General features: G+C 37.5%; 1 long non-coding RNA gene across 1 annotated transcript in view; it reads left to right on the plus strand.

The window, feature by feature from the left end:
- The window catches only part of LOC129040274 (uncharacterized), a 61781-nt gene that overhangs the window by 27425 nt on the left and 20317 nt on the right, over positions 1-14039 (plus strand). The window contains exons 7-8 of the long non-coding RNA XR_008503583.2: positions 8158-9371; positions 9683-9792. This is a non-coding gene — a long non-coding RNA (uncharacterized LOC129040274). The remainder of the gene's footprint in view (positions 1-8157; positions 9372-9682; positions 9793-14039) is intronic.

Consider the following 14039-nt stretch of genomic DNA (forward strand, 5'->3'; position numbering starts at 1 on the left):
TGGCCCAAATTCGGTGACAGGCAGAAGAGCAGGCTATGGTCTGTTTACTTGTTATAGTTCACGATGTACAGAGAAACTTTTAGGGCAAACCTAAAATGTGTAAGGAGGCAGCTTTAGGCTAACTTGATTTAACAGTAGTATATTTCGGCTGTCATCTTTCCAATGTTCAAACATTACCCAACCACTGTGAGATCATTAAAATTTTTATACCATCCTCTTCTGCAAACTGGGGCACTAACTTTACTACCACAGGTAGATTCAAACTTTAGAAATCGGTTCCATAATTGTCATTGGAAAAACATCCATTTATAGACTGGAAAGAAATTACTGTTTTGGCAGGTCAGAACTTGTAACCTCTTTACTAATTAAAAATGATATAATGAGTTCTAAACTTCAGCAGACTAAAAATACAAAGGAAGAGAACTTTTTACAAATGGAAACATTAAAGGGGGTTCATATGGGGGGTAAAGAAAGAATAGCAATTAAAATAGTGTCTCCATTTCAAAGGGGCTCCAGGTCAATTTCCTCTCTTAATGAAACGACATTTTCTCAGTGAGATGTTGGTCTAGTGAGCAGTTAATTTTAAATAATGGTTTTGTATGTTCTGGGAAATGTAAATAGCAATACGAGAATTATCTCCTTCTCCTTTTTCATTATATTTTCCTCTCTCCAAGATGGATTATATTGCAAGGTTAGAATGCATACGGGGCTCTCTCTGCTAACCAAAAAAAGCTGCTTGATGAATGCTCTAGGAAAGCACAGCTTCAGCAGATAAAAGGAATGGCAGGGAAAAATGACTGCATTGCAGTCAGACAGATTATTTTCTCCCCAAGGTAACGGACAGCTTCAACCTTCTTTTTTTTTTGTGAGCTTTCTGCCTGCCATTACTCTTCTTCTGGGTATCCACTATGAAGTAAATAATTTCCAGGTGGTTTCACTTTGGAAAACTAAAAACACCCTGAAAGAATTTAGAGAAAACAGACATGCTTATCAGAAATGATAATAGGATAAATTTTCAGATAAACAGGATTATTTTTTAATAGAAGTATATTCCTGTTTTTTCTTAAATCTCACAAGCCTATATGTTTATTTTTACTTCTTTTAGTGTGACTACTAGAAAGTTAAAAATTATATATATGACTCATATTATATTTCTATTAGATAGTATTTCTCTATAATAAGTATTGTTAATATGACTTCCCTAGAACACAAACTTCATGAAGGCAAGGGAGGTTTTTTGGTTGTATTTGCCAGCAGAAATGTAGCTAATTTTTTGACTGTAAGAAGTATAACATGCTTTTTCTTGAGAACCAAATTGATTGGTTTTGTAAGAATTGTTTAATGTTGGAGGTCAAAAAGCTCAGGTACCAGGCTTCTCTCCAGGATTCTCTGCATTCTCTCAACCCATTATTCCTTTCCTTTCTTAACTTCCCTGCTCAACCATGAGTCCACACACTATTATTTCAGGAACACCATGTCCAGTATCATTAATGCATTCTCCTTTGGCTTTTCATTGTCTTCAATGAAACATGTCACATGTCTCCTTATGTTTCATTGGAGAAATAAGGTCAGTACCAGATTAACCCAGTGATCTGCACTTCCTGTGGTTGCATCCAACAGTGCAAGGTGACATTTGATCTACTCTAAGTGTACAGACAACAACAGCAAATGGATCTTTCACATTGCTGCATCTTTTGTTCAACTCCCACTCCTATTTTCTGAAAAGACATTTTCAAACTCTCTGTTCTTCATAGTCTTCCAACTTTTCTACTTTTTTCATTGCTCTCAGAGACGATATTTTCAAGAGAAAATGGTAACTATTATATAAGATTAGGATATCTCATCTTTCCTTTTCCAAATATACATATCTGCCTACATCTGTATCTAATTTAATCTCCTTTCCTCTTGTTTAATAGAAGAGCTGTTTGCATCCTCCTGACACTAACATATTCAGTTGCATTTTAGATTTGTATGCCATCTCCACCTCTGTCTCCCTTCCTGCCCCACCCCCATCCCCACCATTTTATAGGGGAATTGGCTTGTATGCATCACTGAACTATAATTATTCTTGCTAGAACAACCATAGCCTCTGGGTCTCCAAATCCAATGGGCATTTCCAGGCCTCCTCTTACTTGACCTCCCTGTGGCATTTGTCATTGTGGATCATTTCTTACTCTTCTTGACTTCCTGAACACAATCCTTTTCTGCTTTGTTCCTACCTCTTCATTGACTTATTTTGTGGGCTTCTCCTTCTTTCTTTTGACATTAAATACCAGAATTCCTCAGTGCTTGAGGCTGTTTTTTCCTTCAGTATCACGATCTTATGCTTTCTCGTCATGCCTCTGGCTTCCATTACTGCCTATATGCAGATGACTTACAAATGTCCAACGTTAGCACAACTCAGACCTATATTTCTCTATGACAGTGCAAAACTGATGTCTAAAAAATACCTCAGGCTCATTATATCAAAATGGAATTCTTTTTAACAATCTAATTCTCCCCAAACCTGGTTCTTTTGAAGCATAATCTGTTTCCACGAACTCTGCCCTCTCACCTTCACAAAGTTCACACTTGCATTGCAGTGGGGCATCTCTCCAAGCTTCCTCTGATGTTTCCCCCAATAAATTGATTGCACATTTAATTCTATCTTATTATCTGTTTTTTGCACTAATATACAAGGCAAACAGAAACCTTCATTGGAGGATGAAGTAACAAAGATATAGCTAATACTATAATAGATCTCATTGATCTCAGTATCTTCATTAAAAAAAATATTTATTTATTTATTTTTGAGACAGTCTCACTGTATTGTCCAGGCTGGAGTGCAGTGGAACAATCTCAGCTCACTGCAACCTCTGCCTCCTGGTCTCAAGCAATTCTCCTGCCTCAGCCACCTGCATAGCTGGGATTACAGGTGCACACCACCATCACTGGCTTATTTTTTTATTTTTAGTAGAAACGGGGTTTTGCCATGTTGGCCAGGCTGGTCTCAAACTCCTGATCTCAAGTGATCCGCCTGCCTCAGCCTCCCGAAGTGCTGGGATTACAGGTGAGCCACCGCACCCAGCCAGTGCCTTTATTTTTATAGGCAAGGATGTTGAGGCTTAAAAATCCTGAATTGGGATGGAAATGAACAAGACCTATCATCTTCAAAATCTATAAGATAGGCTCTGTTACACTACCTCACCTGTTTCACAGCTGGTAAATGTAATCAGTTTTTTTTAGAGGTATTTAGTATATCTATTTCAAATATGTTTTTAGACATTTTCAAAGATTAATTTTAATATGAACTTTAATGATAAAGAAAACTGTATGAATCATAAGTGTCCAGAACAACAAATTTTCACAAAATAAACACAACTGTATTATGATCCCTTACAACAAGATGTAAACAATCAGCACTAAAAATCACCCTTGAGCTCCCCTTCAAGTCATCACCACTCCTTCCTTTCTACTGGAAACCACCATCCTGACTTCTAACATTAAAGGCTAATTTCTAATTTACTTTCATGAAGTAGCTCAAATACAATAAAAAAATAGATTCACTGTGCCCCAGAAAAATAAATAAATGTACCTACAGCAATCCACTATGAAAACATCAGAACCCATTTTGTTCACTATTTCAATGCTGGAGTCAAGCAAGATCTTTTCCCTACTCTGATTTGGTAATACTTTGTAAGACAGACATAACATCTTTGCCAGAAATTGGGTGTGTTCATTCTGGTATGTCACCTTGGAAACGTTACTTAATATCTCTAAAATTCATCTTCCTCATCTCTAGAATGAGGACAATAATGTTACATACTAACATTTCCATCATTATGGAATAAATTAATGCATACAAAAGCCATATCATGGTGCATAGAGCACAGTATAACTTCCATGAATGCTAGTTTTGTGGGAATTATTTTGAGAAATGGAGTCTTGCTCTGTCACCCAGGCTGTAGTGCAGTGGCACAATCGTGGCTCACCTCCTGGGCTCAAGCAATCCTTCCATGTCCACCTCCTGAGTAGCTGGGACAACAGGAATGTGCTACTACATCTGGCTAATTTTTAAAGAAGTTTTTGGTAGAGATAGGGTCTCACTATGTTGCCCAGGCTGGTCTCAAACTCCTGGCCTCAAGTGATCTTCCCTCCTTGGCCTCCCCAAATGCTGGGATTACAGGTATGAGCCACTATACCTGGAACAGCAGTTATCATTAGTGGTACTATATGTGGAATTTCATACCAAAATCTTTCAGAGGCAATGTACTTAGTTGGTGACTTCCTATACAGCCTTTGGCAAATGACTTAACTTTTGAGTGTTTAAGTTTTGCTTCTTTTCTAAGGATACAAGAAGTAAGAAAGAATTAATGAGTTGTTTTTGAAAGTATTGAGCTCTACTGATAAGAAAATGAAGATGCTTTTTAAGTATGCAAAATAGCTTTTTGTTTGAAAGCACAGCAGTTTAAAGACTGCTATCCTCACTATCCTCATGAGAGATTGTCTTTTTGAAAGTGTTAATGTTATATTGACTTTTGAAATCCTTCAAGAATATTTGGATTAGATTCTAATATAAAAACTATCTTCATTCTAGAAAGAGAGATAGTTAGAAGAAATATATAGAAAAAATAATCTAAAATTAGTTTCTTCTGAAGGAATGAGGTAATGAGGTTAATAATCGCCAAGGCACAAATATACATATATGGCTAGTTATAAAAGGGAGGGTTTGGGAGGAACAGAAGAGTAAGGAATCCTGGGATCCAGTTCCTTCTTTTTTGCTATCTAGTTGCATGACCTTGGGCAAGTCATGTTACTTTTTTAGGGCTCAATTGCCTTGTCTGTAAAATGAAGTTTTTAGCTCAATAACTATGCTTCTATTGGGCATACCACTTTTTATAACATTTTCCAAAAAATTTATTTTATTTTATTTGGTAATTCTTTTATGTTAGATTCTGGGGATACACATGCAGGTTAGTTGCATGGGTATATTGTGTGATTCTGAGATTTGGGATACAAATGATCCTGCCATCCAGCTAGTGAGCATAGTACCCAACAGTAAATTTTTCACCTCTCACCTCCACTTCCCCTTCTAGTGGTCCTCAGTGTCTGTTGTTGCCATCTTTATGTCCATGTTTTCTCGATGTTTAGTTCCTGTGTATAAGTAAGAACATGAGGTATTTGGTTTTCTGTTTCTGTGTTAATTCACTTAGGGTAATGGCCTCCAGCTGTACCTCATGTTGCTGCATAGGACATAATTTAATTCATTTTTATGATTATATAATATTCCATGGTGTATATGTGCTATGTTTTCTTTAACCCACTGTTGATAGGCACCTAGGTTGATCTCATCTTTGCCATTGTAGATAGCATTGTGACAAACATAAGAGTGTATGTGTCTTTTTTGGTAGAAGGATGTATTTTATTTTGGATATGTACACCCTGTAATGCGATTGATTGTTGGGTAAATTGGTAGTTCTGTTTTAAGTTCTTTGAGAAATCTCCAAACTACTTTCCAAGGCAGCTGAACTAATTTACATTCCCACGAACAGTATAAGAGTTCCCTTTTCCCTGCACCCTCAACAGCATCTGTTTTTCTTGTTGTTGTTGTTGACTTTTTAATAATAGCCATGTTGACTGGTGCGGGGTGGTATCTTATTGTGGTTTTGATTTGCATTCCTCTGATGATTAGTGATGTTGAGTATTTTTTCAAATGTTTGTTGGCTGCTTGTATGTCTTCTTTTGAGACGTGCCTGTTCATGTTTCTTGCCCACTTTTTAATGGGATTATTCATTTTTTGCTTGTTGAATTGTTTAAGTTTTTATAGATGCTGGAAATTAGACTGTTGTCAGATGCATCATTTCAGAATATTTTCTTCCATTCTCTATGTTGTCAGTTTACTCTGTTGATAGTTTCTTTCGCTGTGCAGAAACTCTTTAGTTTAATACTAGGTCTCACACATCAATTTTTGTTTTTGTTTCAATTGCTTTTGAGGAGTTAGTCATAAATTCTTTCCCAAGGCTGAGTTTAGAATGGTATTTCTGAGGTTTTCTTCTAGGATTCTTATAGTTTGAAGTCTTACATTTACATCTTTAATCTATCTTGAGTTAATTTTTGTATATGGTGAAAAGTAGGGGTTCAATTTCATTCTTCTGCATAGGATAGCAAGTTATCCCACTATCATTTATTGAATAGGGAGTCTTTTCCCCATTGCTTATTATTATTTTTAGTAGAGACAGGGTCTTGCCATGTTGCTCAGGCTGGTCTCAAACTCTGGGCTCAAGTGATCCTCTTGCCTTGACCTCCCAAAGTGCTGGAATTGCAGGTGTGAGCAACCATGCCCGGCCCTCCATTGCTTATTTTTGTTGACATTGTCAAAGATAAGATGGTGGTAGATGTGCAGCTTTATTTCCAGGCTCTCTATTCTGTTTAATTGGTCCATGTGTCTGTTTTGTACCAGTACTATGCTGTTTTGTTTCTGCAGCCCTGTATTGTAGTTTGTAGTCAGGTAATATGATGCCTTTAGCTTTGTTCTTTTTGTTTAGGATTGTTTTGGCTATTTGGGCTCTTTTTTGGTTCCTTGTGAATTTTAGAATAGTTTTTTCTAATTCTGAGGAAAATGACATGGGTAGTTTGATAGGTTTAGCATTGAATCTGTAGATTGTTTTGGGCAATATGGCCATTTTAGTGATATTGATTCTTCCAATCCATGAGCATGGAATGCTTTTCCAGTAGTTTGTGTCATTTATGATTCCAGCGAAATATTTTCAACATATATGCTAATTATTGATGGAACAGAGATTTTTGAAGGATGCATAATCATAATCAAAACAAAGACTAAAGACCAAATCCAAAACTGTGTGTGTGTGTGTGTGTGTGTGTGTGTGTGTTAGTGGTGGTAGTTCAGACACTGGAGAGAAAGGGACTTAGACAAAGAGAAAGATGTTACAGTAGATGATAAGAGAATGAGTGTTTATAATGTTAATTCTAGATCTCTTGTTTCTGACTCTAACTTCAACCTCAGAGTCCTCAATTTGGAATTAAGACAAGCAGTGTGACACAGTACAAATAGGTGTGAAATCACAGTGAGAAGTCTAGTTTCCAGTCACTGTTCTCAGTGATTAGTAATGTGATATTTGACATGTCATTTCACCTCCTGGGTGTTCTCAGAGGTAAAAAGAGGTGGTTGGCAATGATTACTCAGGTCCCTTCCAGTCCTTAAAGACTGAATTCTTAAGAGGAGAGGGACCAACTTTACTGTGGTGTGGGTATTGGGTGGAGTGGCTTCATGGCATTTTGGGAGTAATCTGAAGTTTGTAATTAAAGAAGAGTTCAGGAAGAACTATGTTACTTATTTTTAAAGGACATTTGAAATATTTCTACTGCAACTTGTGTCTTAATCAGCTATATTCACAATAATGCTATATACCAGCCACTGCAAAATTCAGTGGCTTCTAACAAAAAAGTCATTTCTTTCTCACTTGTGCTTCTGCAGGTTGACTGAAATTTGGCTCATGTAGACTAGACTTGGTTCCAGGCTGTGGTTAGCTTTGGGTGTCTCTATGGGACCAGTGAACTATCCTGGGTATGTGGACTGACTCAGGGCTATGTAGACTTGCAGAGGGCAAGTCCAATTGCTCAAGCAAATAACAGTTTTTCCACCTAGGTTGTTTTTGCTAATGTCCAATTGACCAATGTAAATAATATTACCAACTACATAGTTAAGGGGCTCAGTAGTACACTACACATCCATAAGACCATGGCAAGGGTACAGATGTGTAGCACTACTAGAGGAGAGTAAAGAATTTGGGCCGATAATTAAAATTTATGACAATGTGACCTATATGTATTTGGATGTGTAATGGAACAAGGAAAGCAAACCAGACTTCTGGTGGGTTAGGTGAGAGAACAGCATAGGTTTGAGTGGGGAAGGATCTAGGCTGTCTAACTCCATGTCAATAATTGACTAACTTGTATAGACCTAAGTTCTATACTCACTAGTGAAGTAGTTCCTTATAGTCTGATTCAGTGATGCTCGTAATGAATTTCTATAGAAAAACTATTCTTTTCAAAGTCGATGATGACCTACATTTTACCAAACCCCATAATCATTTCTCAATTCTTACCTTATTTGATCTATCCGTGGCATCTGATACCGTTGAACACTCTGTCTTCCAGGTGCATTTTTTCACTTGGCTTTACTTCTGCTCGAAGACCATTGCTCAGAAGTAGTGACATGGGTTCATCCAACTTCAAGGAAAGCTAGCAAATTAAGGGAACAGCAGGTATTCAGGGAGCACTGACTGCTTCTAGCACATGCTCTGAAGGATTCTCTGAACCTGCTTTATTTCCCTTAGTTCCATAATTTTGGGGTGTGCCTCCTGGCATCGCGTCTCTACTGTATATTGATAACATTCTCTAAAGGTAAGAATTCTCTAAAGAATACATGGATAAAATGGTCCTAAAGGGAACACAGAAGGAAGAAGAAAGAAGCAGTGAACACATATATGGTACTGGCACTATTTACTAGCTGATGACCTCAGCAGATTATTTAAACCCATTGTGCTTCAACTACCTTATCTGTAAAGATAGGAGTGATAATAATAGCACCCGCCTCATAGGATTGTTTTGAGGACAAAATTAATGTACATGAGACACTTAGAACAGTGCCTGGAACATGGAGAGCACAATAAGTCCTAGTTATTATTATTTCATGAACAATTAAATTCTGAATAATAGAGAACTGAAAATAAAAGTGATTGTAAATTTATAAAATTTTAAATCATCTCCTGTATAAACCCCAGACTAATGAAGAAGGTTCTCATTTTAATATGTTTTATTACAAGGATTATGGAAACCCATAAAAAATAAACACAGAATGTGTTCCTTCCCTGCACATGTGGCACTTTGGCTGGAGGTAAACATTTTGTTTTTGGAAAAGCTGAAAAAGAGCAAGGCAAAAGAGCCAATGTGTAGAGGGCACTTAGGATGTGTTTTGGAATTGCACACCATATTGCTTTATTGAAACTCTCGTTCAGTATCAAGGGACTGTGTGATGAGGGTCCCCAGGGCGAAGGGCCCCATCAGATGCTTTCAGAGGACTCAGGCCCACCCCTGCTGATGTGGCTCTGTGATGATGGCTTGTCTTCTAAGTTGTCAGCAGGAAGATATTCTTGCTGCCTTCTTTCCCTCTGCATTGCCAACAAGGAAGAACAGCCGGGGCAAATGAGACAATCTTTTTCCAATTACATGGTATGCATATTTTATTTCAGCCACCGCCTGTGAGAAACATGATCCTGAGTGATTTAGTGGTGCTGAGGCAAAGCCAGCCCATGAAAGATTTGGAAGTACATTGGCAAATTTCCAGAAGATTATTTGGGTGAAATGGCATGGTAGGTTAATTATCAGATTGAAAGCCTTTTAGTTGCTATAGAGGAGATACTACAGTCCCAGATACAGTCCCAAATTACTCTTAGAGCATAAAATGGTAAAAAAAAAAAAAAAAAAAAAAGAAAAGTGAGAAATCGATGTGGGTTTTTAGACTCTAATTGTTTTGAAAGGGAGAGGGCAGAACTTTTAGAAGACAGGTGATTTACTTGGTGGCACTTAACTGCTAACTTTCACTTTAAGTAAGGGTATATGTGAGTTGACTCCTCATTCACATCTTCATGTAACTCTTATTTCTTCATAAATGTTCCTCAAGGAGAAGGCCGAGTTGAAATTTTCCTTGTGCTGAACTAAGTAAAACATCAGCCAAAATTCCAGCCAACAGTTTTTGCAAAGGCATAACTTCTGAACCAGAGTCTAAACAAAGTAAGTTATGTTTTATCTTCCTATCTCTTTCTCCCTCAGGTCTTGTCACCTTTGATCCTCCTTTATTTCTTTACCTTGGATAAATCATTTTTTTTAATCTTTCTTTCTCCTTTCTCCCCTTCTTGTCTCAAAAATCCTTTGATAGCTTATAATGGAGCAGAATGCCATGCTGGGCAAGAGGTGGGAGGTGGGGGGAGATGAAATGCAGAAGACCTTTTATCTCTTCCCAAGAAATATGCAGACTTCTGAGGGTGATGCATGTATAACATACCTTTATAATTTAGGGCATCTGGATTGGGGGTTTTTGTCATGCTGAGGTCTGGAAGGTCTCTCCCAGGCCTCTTGATTAGGGGTATAGGCCAATATAAACTCCAGCTTCGCTACTTACTAATTGGGTGACCTGGAAAAAGTTACTTAAATTCTCAAAGGCTAGTTTTTCCAATCTGTGAAATGGGTGTAATACCTGGTTAGTTGAGGAGCATTAGTAAGGAGGGGATTCAAGTACACAGGGAGACGAATGAGCAGCCTACTGTAACAGTAATACTGTAGTAATGCAGGCAAAATGAGGATCTGCAGTAAAGAAGGATGGACAGTACTAATGGGAATGAAGGGGAGAGTGAAGAAATATCAGATTGATAGAAATAGAGCTCTTAGGTACCAGTTGGAGATGAGAGGGAGTGGAGGAGTCAATGGCAGGGATGATTTTGAAGTTTCTGACTTTGGTTTTTGGTGATGCCATTAACTGGGAATAAAAATTCAGTGCAGGCCAGGTATGGTAGCTCATGCCTGTAATCCCAGCACTTTGGGAGGCCAAGTCAGGTGGATCACGAGGTCAGGAGTTCAAGACCAGCCTGGCCAAGATGGTGAAACCCTGTCTCTACTAAAAATAAAAAAAATAGCCAGGCATGGTGGCGGGCACCTGTAATCCCAGCTACTTGGAAGGCTGAGGCAGACAATTGCTTGAACCCAGGAGGTGGAGATTGCAGTGAGCTGAGATTGCACCACTGCACTCCAGCCTGGGTGACAGAGCGAGACTCTATCTAAAAAAAAAAAAAAAATTCAGTGCAAATATAAATATAATCTATTTTGGGTCTTTTGTTTCAAAGCTCCTGCAGAATATTCATGTGGAGATGTCCAGAAGGTAATTTGAAATATAAGTCTAGAGAAGTCATCAAATATCAACATGTATTTACTGAGCATGTAATATGTGCTAGATAATCTGTGAAACACTGAATATAGGATAGTTATAAAAAGACTTAATTACCACTTTCTACTGGAGGAGAAAGATGTAAAATAAATACACAGTGAAGTATATGACTAAAAATATATGCTATGGAAAGGAAAATCACAGGATTCTATGAAAATATCTAGCAGGATATGCTAATTTAGACTGGGAAGTTTGGGGAAGTCTCTGCAGAGACTTAATCTGTGACTGAGCATGAATTAGAATTAGGTGGATGTATTTTACTCCTAGACTGTAATTTCCATGAAGGTGGAAGCTTTACTGTTCACTGTTCTATCCGTAGTGCTCAGAGCAGTGCCAGGCATGTGGCAGTCTTTTAATCTCTATTTGTTGAATAACTTAATGAAAGAACAAGTAGAATGGGTGAATTGAGATTTCCCAGGAAGAATACAGGAAGAGAAGAGTGCTGAAAATTGACCTCCAAAGAATAGACTGAAAAAAAATGTGACGTTTCTGGAGGAAATAAATATTGGACAGATAAGTAAAAGAGAAACAGGGCGTGTCAACTAGAAACGTATTTGGCTGCAAGTAATAGAAAACCTGAACATAGTGGCTTAAACAAAAGGAGTTTCTTGTTTGTTTAGTTCTTTCACAAAGCAAGAAGTCTGAACATGGGTAGTTACTCGGAGTGCTTAGATTACCACCATCAGCCCCAAGTTTTGCTATTTTCTTGACCTGGATGCAGGTTGTCAGCTACAGCTCTAGTAATTATGTCTACGTTTTAGCAGAAAGAATGAGGAAGTAGAAGCAATGATGCCTATATATTTGTGGAAACATTAGGGTAGATTTCACTTTACGTCTAATTGGTCAAAACCATGTCACACCGAAAGCTGGAAGGTGACGAAGGAGAAGGGGTTGGAAATGCAGGTTGGAGCACTTTGCCAGTGGTGTCTGCTATATTAGGCAAGAATAATATCTTCAAAATCAAGAGAGAAAAAGTTTTGAGAAGGCAAATTGGCAACAAAATCAAATATCACAGAGGTTGAGAAAGATGAGCTCTGAAACAAGACTATGGATGTGATATTTCGAAGGGCAGAAACCGTGCCCATTATGCTCTTTGTTGTATTCCAGGCACCTTCTCCAGAGCCAGGGACAGAGTAGGCAATTAATCACTGACTAGGGAAATTAATCTGGTTGCGGTGTATTAGATGTATTGCATACATAAAGGTCTATATATTGATCATGCAGTATAAATTAAATTCTAATTTTCTCTAAGTAAATACTTTCTGGAAAGAGTAAGCATCTAGAGAGTTATCCTTCATATGTGCATCAAAAACCAGTTAAAAGGAATAGACTAGAACTTAAAAAATATTTCCCCAAAGCTCAATGAAACAAGAAAAGAGAACTACCTGGAAGAATTTCCTTATTTCTGTAGTTTTAGTAGCTGTTTTTGGTAGGTACAGATGGTTTGTAGTCACAAGAAAGCTCTTTCTGTATCATTAGAGTCATTTATTTATGCTCTTTTATTATAGGAAAGATTTAAAGCAATTTTTCATCTCATAGGATGAGAGGGAAATTCCTGTGAAAGGCATTTATGTTATTGAATGTGCTTAATTAGGATCTTATATTTGCATAACACTGTAGAATTTACAAAGCACATTAACTACATCGTCTCATTTGATTATTTCAATTATATAGGGAGGTGATTAAGGCAAGTATCACTAACACCCATTTTATTGTTGAAAAAAATTCAAGAGATCTTAAGTATTTTACTCAAAATCATATATATATGTAATAAGAGATTGAGCCAAGAATTGAACACAAATTTTAATTCCTAATTGAGTGTTTCACCAAATAAAGTTTGCTCCCAAATACGTAGAATTAGTTAGGTAGTGTTATTGTGTAATGGAGAAAAATAATCGTGGGAAACCTCAAAATCAGTAGCTGCTTCTGCTTTCCACCTTGTGTGGGTGGCAGTGCATACTCTATACCAGTAGGGAAATAGAGTTTTGAAATGCTTCCTTTATAGAGACTGCTAAGAAAGGATGAAAGGGAACAGCCATTCTGTGTTGATGAGAATATTAATTGCAAGGGATGCCTTATCCAGGAACCCTGTGTTATTAAGCAGTGTTCTTCATGTAGAATAACCACGACCATAACTCACCCTTTTCCACTGGAGACTCACATAGCTCAGTTTGCCTTTCATTTATGGCATTCTCTGTACATAGTCAAGTCTTACCTATGCATTATTTTGCTTGAAAATAAGAACAAACTTCACCAAAGAGATAAATTATGGGTGTACAAGGTAGCTCGATTTGATTTAAAGCCTGAGTAGAATTTAGCATCTCAGGATTTAGCATTTTAACTCTTCAGGGAGCAGGGTTTTCCTTGTGGATTATTCTGTTTTCCTTCCGATTTTACATTTCTACTTCAAGATTGGTTTTTACCTGATTTCCCTCCTTTCTTCTGGAATCTTCAGCTTATCACCATATGCAACTATTCCATGTACTTTGAGTCTTTTGAGGGCAAGTGTTGATATATTTATTTAAATCCTTTAAACTCCCTACCTCATCTTCCTTGTGATCAATGAAATAATAATGGACACACCTTCTTAAGAAGAAAAACTAACTATAAATCTACATGTGGAATTATAATTCCAGGGTTTTATTTTGTGAGGAAAAAAGATGACAAAGAAGAGAAATAACTCACTATTCTATAAAAGATACTTATATGGTAAATTATTGCCCATTTGATTTGAAAAAGTCTGAGTTTGTGGGCCTTGAGGCTGGGAGCAGTTCTGAGCTGCCTGAGAGATAAATGAGAGCTGCTGATCCAAGTGAGCAATGGAGCTGAGGGACTCACTTGTCACTAGGTGACTTTGGATATTATGACTCTGTGTGCTCGGAGAAGCCTTGCAGGTGGACATGTGCAATAAATCAAAAGTAAGCATATCCGGGAGAGAACAATAGCTGTGTTTACACCCTTACCAGGTTATGTTGACCCTCCCTAGTGGGCCTTCTAGAAGTGTTAGACTTGAGGACTCGCTAATAGTTTATCTGAAACA

This window comes from Pongo pygmaeus, chromosome 6, assembly GCF_028885625.2.
Source record: "Pongo pygmaeus isolate AG05252 chromosome 6, NHGRI_mPonPyg2-v2.0_pri, whole genome shotgun sequence".
Lineage (NCBI taxonomy): Eukaryota > Metazoa > Chordata > Mammalia > Primates > Hominidae > Pongo > Pongo pygmaeus.